The sequence below is a fragment of the Girardinichthys multiradiatus genome, chromosome 14 (assembly GCF_021462225.1).
Source record: "Girardinichthys multiradiatus isolate DD_20200921_A chromosome 14, DD_fGirMul_XY1, whole genome shotgun sequence".
NCBI lineage: Eukaryota > Metazoa > Chordata > Actinopteri > Cyprinodontiformes > Goodeidae > Girardinichthys > Girardinichthys multiradiatus.
This window is the reverse complement of record NC_061807.1, coordinates 16,923,988-16,936,932: the sequence shown is the minus strand read 5'-3', so window position 1 is coordinate 16,936,932 and position 12,945 is coordinate 16,923,988. Positions and strand designations below refer to the sequence as shown.

At 41.1% G+C, this 12,945-nt stretch overlaps 1 protein-coding gene and 1 long non-coding RNA gene across 6 annotated transcripts in view; one reads left to right on the top strand and one right to left on the bottom strand.

Moving 5' to 3' along the window:
* Positions 1–12,945, bottom strand: part of nlgn2a (neuroligin 2a) — a 283,069-nt gene that overhangs the window by 31,234 nt on the left and 238,890 nt on the right. The gene's annotated exons all lie outside the window — the stretch shown is intronic.
* LOC124880167 lies at positions 7,255–12,763 on the top strand. Of its 2 annotated transcripts, none has more exons than XR_007041253.1 (3): positions 7,255–7,314; positions 10,467–10,589; positions 12,578–12,763. It is a non-coding gene; the product is annotated as an uncharacterized LOC124880167 (long non-coding RNA). The 2 variants fall into 2 exon arrangements; XR_007041254.1 differs by having other exon boundaries at positions 7,312–7,439.

The following is a 12,945-nucleotide window of genomic DNA, read 5'->3' as shown; positions in this document are numbered from 1 at the left end:
TTCAGCCCACAGCTTTGATATAAACACAAGAACTGTTCTTTTCTTACTTTGCTTGTTCCAATGATGCACAAAGCTTTAGCTTATGTTCTCTTGAAACTTTCATTATTTGAGTAATTTTAAATCAACACAGGCCCAACTAACCGAGTCATGAAGTCTTTTGGTTTAGCAGACCATAAAAGACCTAAATTAACAAATGCACTTGTGGATTCCACTCAGCTCCGCTCCAGGTTTCAACAATTATTTACACTTCAGCACAGAGCAAAAGGATTAAATCTTCTAACCCTTACAAAGTCATACTTTGGCTCATCCCTTATTCTTTTCTTTTTTTTATTTGAGGCCACATAAAGTTGTGCCAACAAAGATTGGCAGTGACTTTGCTTTTTGCTGGACCAGCAGATGGATGAAGACTGTAAATAATCATAATCCTTTCTGCTGGCAGAGGAACCACTTGACTTCAGATGTGTCCTCTGTGAACTGGTTATTTCCTCGAGCGAGGATGCTTCTTTCACCCTGGGTTGGGCAAAGTTTTGTTGCAAACATGGAAAGAAAAACATAAACCTGTTTTTTTTTGCTCGCTTCCTCACAACCTTGCTTGCTTTTTTCTTAGCCCATCCAGCACACAGCTCCTTCTCCTCAAAAACATCTGTCTTCAAGGCGAGCCACAGTCTATCACCTACCCACAGCATGGGCCTATTAGACTTATCTTAGCCAGGGTTGCTCCTAATTTGGGAGCCTCAGAGCAATGGGTACACTGTTTTGAAAGTTATCAGAGTGAAGCCAGCTCTGTATTTGGCAGGCAGAAGGGCAGTGCCACCAGTGTCTGTTGGCCAGGTTGATTAATAGGCAACAGCGGATTGGCTGTGCTAACAGACTGGCCGGCCTGGATGCTTCCAGGGCTGTAAATGAATAACACATTAACTCAGAGCTACACAGCAAATCTGTTGATGGTTTTCATTCTCGTCCCTCACACTTACACACAAACACACACCAGCCTGCCTCTTCTTTGTCAACTTTTTCAGCTGTGAGATATTTAAATGACAGATGTTTAATTGTACGCCGACATGACAGAGGAGGGTTCTACCAAGCACGGCAAAAAGGCAGGCAAGAGTGAAATAAATTAAGCTGTTAAATGTGTAATTTAATTACATTGATTTAGTTTATCTGCTCTTTGCTTACATGGGATGGTTCAGACAGCACCGGAGTGATGCCACGTGGGATAAAAATAATGCATTTTAATGCTTTGTCCAAGCGTAGAAAAATAAATTAAAGCGGAGATTTTACATGTTGATGAATGACTGGCAGCAGCAGAGGAACGGAGCAATGATAATGACCCCAGAAATGTTGTCTGACTGTTATTTTATCATTAATACTGATATTCTGTCCATTTATGCACTCTGCTTGTAGACTGTCAAAATGTCAGTGAGTAAAAATAGTTACAACCAGTAAAGAAATAGGAGGATGTTATATTTAGAGTTTTCAAGAAGTTATTGGAATAATAATGATGAACTGTTTGCTGCTCTGGCAGTCTCGGTTACGGAGGTTTTTTACTTTCAAAAAACTGCAGGAAAATATACAGAATCACACAATCCCAGCTTAGGTTCTTTAGCACAAAATTATCATTGCTTCCACTGATAATTTAACTGATGTTATGGAAGCCCTTAATGTGAAAAACTACTGAGCTGAACCTTCTGTGAACTTGTCAAAAGCATAAATCATGACAATCCATGCCAGAGACTTTCAGATATGGTCCTTACAGAACTGGCCCCAAGCTGGTTTTTAAATGGTCTCTCATAAGCAGTTGGTCTACCCACTGATTTTCGTTCCTGTAACTCAGAAATCACAGAAGGTTTTGTTTTTGGCCCAACACCTTTTACAGCTTATATGAATATAATGTGGGACAACTTGTTAATGATGCATCTCTGAATCACTATGCTGATGACACAATTATTTATTATCATATGAACCCTGTTGCCCTGCCGTTAGATCATCTGCAGGTTGCACTAGAGATTATTCCGTCACATTTGTTAACTTTAAACTGGTACCAATCACTACAAAAATTAAAACTTTGCTGTTTTCAACCAAAATGAAAATCTCTGCTGTACGTGCAAACTAGGTATCTTATTTAAATTTGTGTTGGTATAATTATACAGGTCCTTCTCAAAATATTAGCATATTGTGATAAAGTTCATTATTTTCCATAATGTCATGATGAAAATTTAACATTCATATATTTTAGATTCATTGCACACTAACTGAAATATTTCAGGTCTTTTATTGTCTTAATACGGATGATTTTGGCATACAGCTCATGAAAACCCAAAATTCCTGTCTCACACAATTAGCATATCATTAAAAGGGTATCTAAACAAGCTATGAACCTAATCATCTGAATCAACGAGTTAACTCTAAACACCTGCAAAAGATTCCTGAGGCCTTTAAAACTCCCAGCCTGGTTCATCACTCAAAACCCCAATCATGAGTAAGACTGCCGACCTGACTGCTGTCCAGAAGGCCACTATTGACACCCTCAAGCAAGAGGGTAAGACACAGAAAGACATTTCTGAACGAATAGGCTGTTCCCAGAGTGCTGTATCAAGGCACCTCAGTGGGAAGTCTGTGGGAAGGAAAAAGTGTGGCAGAAAACGCTGCACAACAAGAAGAGGTGATTGGACCCTGAGGAGGATTGTGGAGAAGGGCCGATTCCAGACCTTGGGGGACCTGCGGAAGCAGTGGACTGAGTCTGGAGTAGAAACATCCAGAGCCACCGTGCACAGGCGTGTGCAGGAAATGGGCTACAGGTGCCGCATTCCCCAGGTCAAGCCACTTTTGAACCAGAAACAGCGGCAAAAACGCCTGACCTGGGCTACAGAGAAGCAGCACTGGACTGTTGCTCAGTGGTCCAAAGTACATTTTTCGGACGAAAGCAAATTCTGCATGTCATTCAGAAATCAAGGTGCCAGAGTCTGGAGGAAGACTGGGGAGAAGGAAATGCCAAAATGCCAGAAGTCCAGTGTCAAGTACCCACAGTCAGTGATGGTCTGGGGTGCTGTGTCAGCTGCTGGTGTTGGTCCACTGTGTTTTATCAAGGGCAGGGTCAATGCAGCTAGCTATCAGGAGATTTTGGAGCACTTCATGCTTCCATCTGCTGAAAAGCTTTATGGAGATGAAGATTTCATTTTTCAGCATGACCTGGCACCTGCTCACAGTGCCAAAACCACTGGTAAATGGTTTACTGACCATGGTATCACTGTGCTCAATTGGCCTGCCAACTCTCCTGACCTGAACCCCATAGAGAATCTGTGGGATATTGTGAAGAGAATGTTGAGAGACTCAAGACCCAACACTCTGGATGAGCTAAAGGCCGCTATCGAAGCATCCTGGGCCTCCATAAGACCTCAGCAGTGCCACAGGCTGATTTCCTCCATGCCACGCCGCATTGAAGCAGTCATTTCTGCAAAAGGATTCCCAACCAAGTATTGAGTGCATAACTGTACATCATTATTTGAAGGTTGACGTTTTTTGTATAAAAAACACTTTTCTTTTATTGGTCGGATGAAATATGCTAATTTTGTGAGATAGGAATTTTGGGTTTTCATGAGCTGTATGCCACAATCATCCGTATTAAGACAATAAAAGACCTGAAATATTTCAGTTAGTGTGCAATAAATCTAAAATATATGAATGTTAAATTTTCATCATGACATTATGGAAAATAATGAACTTTATCACAATATGCTAATATTTTGAGAAGGACCTGTACACTGCTCAAAAAAATAAAGGGAACACTCAAATAACACATCCTAGATCTGAATGAATTAAATATTCTCATTGAATACTTTGTTCTGTACAAAGTTGAATGTGCTGACAACAAAATCACAGAAAAATCATCAATAGAAATCAAATTTATTAACCAATGGAGGCCTGGATTTGTGTGTGTATTGTGTGTGGCCTCCACGTGACTGTATGACCTCCCTACAACGCCTGGAGATGCTCCTGATGAGACGGTGGATGGTCTCCTGAGGGATCTCCTCCCAGACCTGGACTAAAGCATCTGCCAACTCCTGGACAGTCTGTGGTGCAACGTGACGTTGGTGGATGGAGCGAGACATGATGTCCCAGATGTGCTCAATCAGATTCAGGTCTGGGGAATGGGCGGGCCAGTCCATAGCTTCAATGTCTTCATCTTGCAGGAACTGCTGACACTCTCCAGCCACATGAGGTCTAGCATTGTCCTGCATTAGGAGGAACCCAGGGCCAACCGTACCAGCATATGGTCTCACAAGGGGTCTGAGGATCTCATCTCGGTACCTAATGGCAGTCAGGCTACCTCTGGCGAGCACATGGAGAGTCGTGCGGCCCTCCAAAAAAATGCCACCCCACACCATTACTGACCCACTGCCAAACCGGTCATGCTGAAGGATGTTGCAGGCAGCAGATTGCTCTCCACGGTGTCTCCAGACTGTCACATCTGTCACATGTGCTCAGTGTGAACCTGCTTTCATCTGTGAAGAGCACAGGGCGCCAGTGGCGAATTTGTCAATCCTAGTGTTCTCTGGCAAATGCCAAGCGTCCTGCATGGTGTTGGGCTGTGAGCACAACCCCCATTTGTGGACATCGGGCCCTCATACCATCCTCATGGAGTCGGTTTCTAACCGTTTGTGCAGACACATGCACATTTGTGGCCTGCTCGAGGTCATTTTGCAGGGCTCTGGCAGTGGTCCTCCTGTTCTTCCTTGCACAAAGGCGGAGGTAGCGGTCCTCCTGCTGGGTTGTTGCCCTCCTACGGCCTCCTCCACGTCTCCTGGTGTACTGGCCTATCTCCTGGTAGCGCCTCTAGGCTCTGGACACTACGCTGACAGACACAGCAAACCTTCTTGCCACAGCTCGCATTGATGTGCCATCCTGGATGAGCTGCACTACCTGAGCCACTTGTGTGGGTTGTAGAGTCCGTCTCATGCTACCACGAGTGTGAAAGCACCACCAACATTCAAAAGTGACCAAAACATCAGCCAGAAAGCAAAGGTACTGAGAAGTGGTCTGTGGTCCCCACCTGCAGAACCACTCCTTTATTGAGTGTCTTGCTAATCACCAAAGATTTCCCCCTGTTGTCTATTTCATTTGAACAACATCATGTGAAATTGATTGTCAATCAGTGTTGCTTCCTAAGTGGACAGTTTGATTTCACAGAAGTTTAAATTACTTGGAGATATATTGTGTTGTTTAAGTGTTCCCTTTATTTTTGTATATTTGGATTTAAATGACAAAAATAGTTATTTTAAATCCCATAATGAACATTAAAAAGCAGGTCTTTTTAATAGAAAAAAAATATCTGTTTTTCATTTAACCTGTAAAAACAACTCGTTTTAGGCACCTTCTTACTTCATGGTGCCCCTTTCACGTGGAACAATCTATAACAGCACCTGAAGCTGTGCAGCTCCATTCAACTAGTGAAAGCATAACTGTATAGTTATTGCTGGTTTTAGTGCATTATTACCAGTGTCTCCAGCCTTTGTTTGATATTTCCCGTTCATTTGCTGAATGGATTGTCTTGCCTATTGTCTTTTTAACATTGTTGCTGTCTAGATTCCTGTTGGAAAGGAGAGAATCTGTCAGTGAGATTTAACTGTATGAATAGTGGTAAAGTTAAAGTAAAATACATCAATGAAGTACCAGACTTCATCTCCATTAACAATTTATGGCCTGTCTTTTTTTGTTTTCTCTGGCAGTTTTGGAGCAGTAGGTGCTTCCCTGCTAAGCAGCCAACGTTACATCAATACAACATTCGTTTTCCTGCTCTATGGATTCCTTTGAACCGATTTCCATTTTAACATCCCCACCAGATCCATTGCTGTTGATCTGGGATTGATTTGCACTTTTGAACCGAGGCAAATTTACTTTTAGGAAATCGATCACGTTGTCTTTCTGAACAACATGATCCCATCGCAGTTTGAAACATAGGTGCTGTTGAGGATACATTCATCTTGCTGAAACAAATTTCAGCACATAACCTGCTTCAAAGGTCCAGGTAGTTTTAATCTTAGATTTTGAAACAATGCAAAACTTAAACACACAGTGTTATTGTGGGTTTTTTAATTAGATCCGCAGAAAAACCACTATCAAATTAAAATCATGGGAAAGGCTATTAAAAACAAAGAAAAGAATGAATTTCTTGCAAGGGTTTCAATCTGTCCATCCATCTATGGAAGCAAGTTCTGGCCCTCCTCCCTTTGGGATTAGCTCTAATCTAATCTCACCCTATCATTGATACTGAGCCCTGTCAACTTATAGAAGAAATTCATTTCAGCTACTTGTACCTGGGATGTTGTTCTTTCAGCCCTTATCCAAATGTCATGATCAAAGTTGAGGGTTTGTACACAAACAGCCCACTAATCAAGAGCTTTTCCTTTCAGCTCAGCTCTTTCTATGCAACAACAGACCAGATGAGCCTTCATTACTGTGGACAAAGCCCTAATCCCTCGATTCATCTCTTGATCCAGCCTACCATCACCTGTGACCAAGTCATCAAGATACGTGGACTCTTCCATATGATGCAGAAACTGACCCCTGACCCAGAGGGAGCAGTTCACCTCTGAGAACCATGACCTCAGACTCAGACTTTGGCCGCCTTACATTAACTTTCAAAATGCTAAAGCATTTTCTGAGCTGTTTAATTGCTGATTTACACAAAAAAGAACTTGTGTGACTTAGTAATTATTTTTATTTACTTATCTGAGTGCAACAGATGATGTTTTCAGATATTTCTCTCCTCTCACATGCTTTCTAATTTTTTATTCTGTTTCTACTCACCCACTGATGCTCGAGTTTTTTTTTCTCACCTCCCACTGAGGTGGTCCTCTATATGTGTCCACGTTTGTGAATGGGTGCCAGTATTACCAGAAACTACAGGTGTAAACAGTGGTAGGTCTCTGTCGAAGTGTTTGCTCAGGGACTAAAAGGGAGCAGGAGGTGGGTAGGTGGGCTCAGGCGTTGTGGGGGTGCACAGAGAGGCGTGAGACAGGTGGGGAGAAGAATAAACACACACACACCCACACACACAGTTGTGAAATGATACCTCACACACATGTCTTCGTAAATTTTCTGTTTGGGCCGGTAGCACATGTATGAGATGAAATCTGATCCAGTTTGCTCAGTCCACCCACTGACCTTGAGCGGGCACCCCAGGGAATGTTTGACATTAGCTTCTATTCTGCCGCAGGAGAGCCACATCAACTGATCTTGGTGTGTTGTCAAGCACACGGTTGCCTGGAAACTGGCCATAGGTAAAGCACCGTCGAAGACAAGGAGGACTACGTGGTCTGTCTGCCTTTTCCCTGCTTTTCCCAGTCTTCCTGTCTCGTGATTGTCAACCTTGTTATTTATATCAGAGGCTCAGATGGTTTTCTGTTAGCATGTCTTGCACCTCTTCCATCACTTAGCTGGTGGGTGTTCAGTAACTCTTGAAGAGTAGAGGAAATTCACCATAAATACATTGCCTTCAATGTTTTTGCTTTTTGCAAGTTTAAATTTAATTTAGCCTAGGCTAAGGTTGACTCTTTCTGAATTGAACACGAAAAGCTCAGCAGGTTTTCAAGGAGACTTTTTACGCTTTTCTCGCATGTCACCATGGCTTTAAACAATTCATACTTATCTAAAATAGGGGTTTTATCAGCCTATTGGACTTTTTAAATATGCTATATTTAATGTCTGCCACTTTATGGAAATGCTTGATAGAAATGTCCGAAAGCCTTAAAATTAATTTATCTTTTCTTGCATTAGCCTAATCACCCACTGACTCCTTTTGAAAAATCTAACCTTAAATTTGTGTGCAATTCTTTTATGTGGTGAGGAAAAAAAAACAATGGAACCGATTGTTTTCAGCAAAATTACCCACGGCATCATAGCTGCTCCACCAAAAGGCTCCTTACCACATATGAACCCTGTTCAATGCCTTATCCAGAGTGATCCTGACAACCTCAGTCTTACCCGGATCTGACTAAAGCACACAGTTCCAGTTAGTTCCAGTACAGTTCACAGTGTTTAAACTTTTTCAGTGGAAGGACAGAGAAGGGTTTTGTTTCCCAAACCCTGGTTGGAATGTAGATAATGTCTAATGGTGTCTTGGTGAGACCTGGTGACCCCAAAACGCCATTACAGTTCTCTAACAGTAAGCTTTACAGACCTTGTTTTTACAACCTTCCCAAGCTGCTCAGTGGTTTCCCGGCAGGATAAATCAGTCATGATCCAGATTTCTCACAGTTCTACCTTCTATAAAAAGTAGATATGGACTAGTTGAGCAACTATTTGTGTAGCCAAGATCAGCACATGCCTGCTTTACTTGAGTGGCATGTTCTCCTATCTTTCCAATTTTGAGGAGTGGGTAAAATACATTTTGTTTGCTTTTGTTTCGCATCATATTTATATCCCAGTGAAGCTGGAATTTGTGAAATGCTAATCAGAAATTTCTAGACACTCTATAAACAACTTACATTGTAAAGTGTAAATCATAAAAATGCTTCAGAGACATTTATTTTAAAAGAATTGTTTGGGGTGTCAATAAAACAGTGACATGTGGTATTTTCTCAAAAACAAAGTTATATTTAATAGTATAGTAGGTATTTTTATGAGTGCATTAGGTTTTTTTAAAGAAACTGTATACTAATAAGAAATAATTAGAAATAAACCACTGCAGCAGATTTAGTTGGGAAATAAGGTGTGTTGATGTGTCTTCAGTAAATACAAAACAGTTTGAGTTTTAAACTATTTACCCAAACTGAGGCACCTTTTAAGCAAGGTAAATACAGCAGTGAGATTCAAACAGTTTTAAGATTTTCCTGCACCTGTTTGAACTCTGACAGGCTTAAAAACCCATTTTTGCTTTTACCAGTTTGGGCAACGCTTTTTTTAATCTTCTTTCTTTTCAGTTTTTTTTCCCTCTTTCTTCATTTATCGTCCTTGCTTTTTTGCCCCTCTCTCTTTTAAACACAAGCACAATCCTCTCCAACTTGTTTCATGCTCTACTTCCTCTCTTCTCTCTACATTCAAAGCCCACATAGCCTGTGACTGGTGTGCTTTGTAGAAAAACAGCAAAAACAGCGTCCAGCTCAGAAATCAGGACATAAATGAGATCTGTATAAAAATAGTTGAAGCATGTAGTTTTTAGGCTTGTTTGAGATATTTCTGCAGTATTTTTAAAGCTCCTTATCCTCCTCTGTATTCTGCTGTAACTGATTTATGTTATATAGCATCAAACTAATTCTTCTGTAATCTTCTGTGACCTTTTAGATTATAACAAGTGCAAACAAAATAAAACAAAAATTTTTTCTTCCCTTCTTTCACCTTCTTGTTTGTGTTTTCCTCTGCATCTCACTGACTTTATGCTCTGGATGCCCCGGCTGAGTTTTTACGCTGAGGGCAGCACTTTCTCACGTCTTTCATACATATGTAACACCCACTCCAAGTAGGACAGAGACAGAGAGAGATTGAAGGCAGGATAGAGAGAACAGAAACCAGAGTGAGGTAATCAGGTGTTATAAAAACAGGGGAAACACATGGAGAAAGGAAAAAGAGTGGCAGAGAAGGAGAAAGTGATGTAGTGATGCTGAGGTGGAGAAGACAGAGAGTGGTGCATGGAGTGGACACGAATCAAAGATATTAACCAGCAGGCTTGGAGCTGCTGCAGCGGCTGTTGATGTGGATGTTTGTGCTTTTGGTCAGCGTATAAATGGAGACAGGGTCGCACCCTGAGGCTGGCAGTCAATCTATGCTCCTGCTCCAGCAACCAAGATCGATGGCCGGCAGCGTCGACTAATCACGTGCTCCACTGGTTAGGACACAAACACCTGAGGCCAACGGAGGCATGTGCCTGTATCATCAGCTCTACAATATATCCCCGAGGACACCTGGGAACCATTCTGTAGAGCTACATTATTCACCCAATGGCTTTGGAGCTCACTGTGGAGCAACATTCATGACTCTGTGTGTAGACAAAAAAACGACCAATTTATGACTTTGACTTGAGTTGACAGGATACAAACACCGGAAGCTACACTGCAACATGCTTGACTTAAAGTGCATCAACTGAATATTTTATCAGAATCTTGCGACTAAATCCACTGACAGGCATTACAGGCTTTGCAGATATTTCTTCCCCTCATCAATGAAACAATCTGCATGTTTCACACTAACTAGTTCTTTGGTTGTTGCTGGTCCCTTTTGGTCAAACTCTAACAATACCCCCTCATTACATCTGCTCAATAATAAATACAAAAATCTGCAGCACCTTCCACTTTTGTCTTGCTCTCGGTGGAAGACACACGCGTTTTCTCTCCCTCCCTCCCTGCTGATCCCTGCTTCTGCTTTTTGTCTGTATTTTTCTCAGAGCCTCGCTTTGCATATCCTCCAAACTTGTAAATTATGGATTTGGTCAGCTGGACTCTCAACGTAATTGATCAAATTTTTTTCAACAGGAAGACAGGGTAAAGGAGAACCCTCTGGTCCAGACGGGACGTTCTTCTCTGGTTATACGACGGATTCTTGGCAGCAATGGAAGATTGTGTGCCTGACTACGACATCAGTTGAGGACGTAGAAGGTGTGTACATATTTAGACTTTTCATAACAAGATTTCTCCTTTTTGAGTTGGTGGTTACCTGGCTTATCGAGTGAAAAACGTGGGCGGCTGTTCAAAGCTTTCCAAAGCTTCCTGCGATGTTAGATGGAGTCTGTAGAGTGATCAACACTGAAATGTTAAGAGAGCAGAATCGCAAGCTGGACACGATTCTTGAACAGAATCGCTGCCTGGCAGTGGTTGGACTCAGAGGTTAAAGGATAAAATCTTGGAGAAGTTGTACGCTCGAGATCTGCGGAAAGTACCAGAAATTTGGCTATTTAGATTCGCAATAGAGATATATCGGTAAAACTCTTAAGGTGGTTGGAAATTTACAACTGCCTGAACCACAACATTTATTGTTTTTCTAAATCCTGCGCCCAAACGTGGCCTTGGCAACTTCTGCTAACTGGCTATCGACAAAATATCTCCTGGATGTTATATAAACACGACGCTCTTGCCCAGCACTCCCCTACCAGCTGTGTGCTGATAGGACTATGCGGCCGATTGATAAAACTTCCACCTCTCTTCTCAAGGACAATGGTGCTTCTACCAGTGTTGACAGTTTAATTCTTGCAAACACATTCAGACTTATATATATTCGCACCCTCAAGATCCCACCGTACCCTTGCTAAATTTTTACTTATGTGTGTGTTGCTTACCCCTGTTGAGGTTTTTTTGTACTATTTCAGACTCTATTCTGCTAAGAATAGAGTCTGAAATACCTAAATGTGTAATTTCATTACTTTTCGTAGATTTTCAGACTTCTCAGAAATATTACCAGCAAAAACACATATTATTTGTATTTGAAAATTTTGACTAAAGCTGTTTTTACACCAATGACCAGAGATTTTTAGATTTCTTAGAAGGATTGTATCACAGCAATTTCATACCAGTGAAAGCCAAACATTATTAGTATCTAAAACTGTTTTATACCAGTGGCCCAGATTATTTGAATGATGGGACCACAGCTGCCTCATACCAGTGACCTCAAGGATTAATATTATAATTTTTCATCTAGCACAGGATGAATTCCTTACCATAGAGGACTTAATGATCTAATTACCTCTATTAGAAAGATTGGATTAGAACCAGCTCTTACCAGTAAACTCCCAAGGATTACTAAAGTCATTTGATTTGTTTTTCTGAGTTTGCTTTTCTGTATCACTGTAATGTTTTTCCTCATGTACAGCGCTTTGAGTGCCTTGTTCCTGAAAACGCTATATAAATAAACTTGACTTGACTTTCACAATTATTGGCACCCCTAGTAAAGCCCTGTGAAGGTTTAAACATAAATAAATAAATTGTTCTAAATAAAATAATCTCATTGGAGTAGCATAAATTAAAACTAAGGACTTTTTTCAAAATGACATGCTCCAGATCCACAAAGAATTCTGATAATTTTTAGAAAAGGAATGTAACTAAATCATTTGTTTTGTTCATGCTTTAATTTCTTAACTTCATCTGATTGTCTGGGAACCTTTAAATAGAAATTCTTGACTTCCTGTTTCTGGAGGGTATTAATATGATGTGACCTAAAAATGAGGAAGACATGAGAACATGCCACTCGAGAAAGGCAGAGATGTGTTGATCTTCACAATTCAGAAGTGTCAACAAGATACAAGCCACTCACCTAAGCTTACAGTCTACAGTAAGAGCTATTATTTAAAACAGCTGGAGTTGTCAAATAAAAACAAAATCATGCAGCATGACCTAGGGTTATCTTTAGCAAAGCTGCAGTCACATTGTTTTCTGTCCCGCTATGTATACTGGATGAATGTTCTCTGTAGCTACATCACCAAGAAACACCTTTACCTGACTGTACAGTGGTTGGTTTTGAAAATTTGTAATTAGCCGCGCTTATTTTTAGCAATTTGTTTGTGGAAATTTAGTTTTTTGCATTGCACTTTTAATAAAATTGCATATTTTTCAAAAAGAAAATAATTGGTTTCTTATCCTGATTATATTCCTAGGAATTGGCATGCACTGGCATCCACCCTTAACTGCTACCTGACTTTGATGGCAACCAACCTCCATGTCCCCATGCCCATCTTACACAGAGGGAATTCCTGTTGCTTCTTCATGTTTAGTCCAGCTGAGCCGCAGGTGCTGGCTGGCGAGCCTTTGCCTCAGACTGGGCAGCAAATTAAACAACTAGGTAATCTAGGTAATCCTTACCTATTATTGTGGTCTTCTTTCTTCCAGATGTTCAAATCGGTCTTAGTCAGAACCCCTTTACATGAGGCCAAGGGCTGAAGACCCAAACAACGTACCCCAAGGATCCCTTAGGTACTTACACCCCCCCACTATGTTAAGTTGGTCATTCTGCAGAGGGAAAGGA